Source organism: Embiotoca jacksoni, unplaced genomic scaffold, assembly GCF_022577435.1.
Source record: "Embiotoca jacksoni isolate LCO1_2020_lvr unplaced genomic scaffold, fEmbJac1.0.p SCAF_29, whole genome shotgun sequence".
NCBI classification, from domain to species: domain Eukaryota; kingdom Metazoa; phylum Chordata; class Actinopteri; family Embiotocidae; genus Embiotoca; species Embiotoca jacksoni.
In genome coordinates, this window is record NW_027185380.1 from 2,929 (window position 1) to 5,000 (window position 2,072).

General features: G+C 47.3%; 1 long non-coding RNA gene across 1 annotated transcript in view; it reads right to left on the reverse strand.

The window, feature by feature from the left end:
• Positions 1-716: 716 nt before the first annotated feature.
• Positions 717-2,072, reverse strand: part of LOC138205627 (uncharacterized) — a 10,890-nt gene continuing 9,534 nt past the window's right edge. The window contains exons 2-3 of the long non-coding RNA XR_011178890.1: positions 1,817-1,931; positions 717-889 (exon numbers count right to left, since the gene is read on the reverse strand). This is a non-coding gene — a long non-coding RNA (uncharacterized lncRNA). The remainder of the gene's footprint in view (positions 890-1,816; positions 1,932-2,072) is intronic.

Below are 2,072 nucleotides of genomic sequence, written 5' to 3' on the forward strand. Positions count from 1 at the left end.
TGCCTAGCAACAGTGTTTTTTTGTTGTTGTTGTTTGTTAACGACTCGACCGTCCGTTCGCACCTCGCTTAGGTTACAAAACAGCGGCCGCCACACTTTTACACGCCCGGCCGACGCCCACGCCTAAAAGCCTGCGGTGACGAGAGACACGCCGGGCAACGTCAACACAAACAGCCCAAACACATCCTCCGAAATATGCTGCACACCACTGCAGGCAACATTTACGCCCCTCTTGAATTTTTAAGTCTCCTAATTGTTAAATCGTCCTCTCTGCTCCGAGTCTCAGTGGAAAACATGCGGAGCATCCGTCGGAAATGAACTCACAAACTTGGAGCAAATGAAAGCTGAACAGCTGACTCTGTGTGTGTGTGTGTGTGGTGTGTGTGTGTGTGTGTGGTGTGTGTGTGTGTGTGTGTGTGTGTGTGTGTGTGAAACTACTGACAGCTGTTTGCTTCCTATAGGACCGGCGCGAGATCACATGTGGTCATTAGTGGTTGATGAACGGATGAATCTGAAAGCCCGGGTGAATATTTGACTAATGACAAGATAAGACAAGAGTACGAGAGGAAGTATGTCGGAGTGTGACAGCTGTCTCCCGACTCTAAATAGGTTTATTCACAGGCATGCTGACGAGTCCGGTCGTAGCAACGCCTCGTGTGTGTGTGTGTGTGTGTGTGTGTGTGTGTGTGTGTGTGTGTGTGTGTGTGTGTGTGTGTGTGTGTGTGTGTGTGTGTGTGTACCTTGGTCCCACTGTAGAAGTCGTCCTGGATGCTGGCGTTCATGAAGGTCTGCTGCAGATGCACACTGGTGTCTATCCCGCCCGGTAACACCAGCTTTCCAGAGGCGTCAATCACCTTCGCTCCACCTGGTATCATCAGTTCCTTTCCAACCTGCCACAGATAATTTGAGCCGTTTATTGCCGAGTGAAATATTTGTGACAAATTTTGAAGAAATTCCCTTTAAACACCAAAATCGTATCAGGTCTTCGTTGGTTATGAGTGATTGTTTGTGCCAAATTTGAGCAGATTCCCTCGAGGTGTTCTTGATATAATTGCGTTTCACAAGAACGGCACGGACCGACGAGGGGAACGCGAGGTCGCGGTGACTTTGAACTTTGACCTTTGACCTTTGACCACCAAACTGTAATCACTTCAATTTTGAGGCCAAGTGAACAATCACGCCAAATATGAGGAAATTCCATCCGGGCGTTTCTGAGACATCACGCTCATGTGAACTTGTCACATTTTGGGCCACGGTGACCTTGACCTTTGACCCTTGCGCCCCTAAACTCTAGTCAGTTCATCCTTGGTATGAAGGGAATGTTTTTGCCAAGTTTGACCAAATCCCTTTCAGGCGCTCCTGAGATATCGTGTTCAAGAGACAGACAAGCCGAAAAGGCGAAGACATTAAAGGTTATTTTGTATATTTATGTCGGCAAATCGACGGTTCTTTGATTTTATTTGGCACTTAATACCACGACCTATTAATGATAAACTTTTTTTTTTTTTTTTTTTTCCCAGAGTGGACATGAGCACCTTCTGATATCATCCCATCGACGATACTTCAGAAATGGACAAAGCGTACCATGAAGCTCAGGAGTGTTTTCCTAGTCGGAGTACAGCCAGGTTTCCCGGGCCGACCGCATCCTCTTCCCACAAACTGATGCTTATCTCCACGGCAACACCGCGTGAGCTAATAGTAGCGTTCGCTATCACCGAGTGCTCCACTGTATCGTCGTGGAAATGAGTCCCACCGACGGCTGGTTGATACGCCGGACGGTGAACAGTGAAATGTGAAATTGTAATTGTGCGGTTTACCTGCTGTATGATGCCGTTCTCAATGTAGACGTCCGCTTCGTGCGTGAAGTCGTCGTTGACCACCTTCCCTCCCTTGATGAGGATACGCATGGACCCCATGTTAGCAGCCATAGTCCTACAAGAGGGACAAAACAAACAAACAAAAAGCAGGACTTTTAAAGGGTTGGACTTTCACAAGGGATCCTTGGTAAACGTTTGAAGTTGGAAAGCTTTGAGGAAAAACCAACTAAATGACCAAATCTTTACCCAGGAGAAT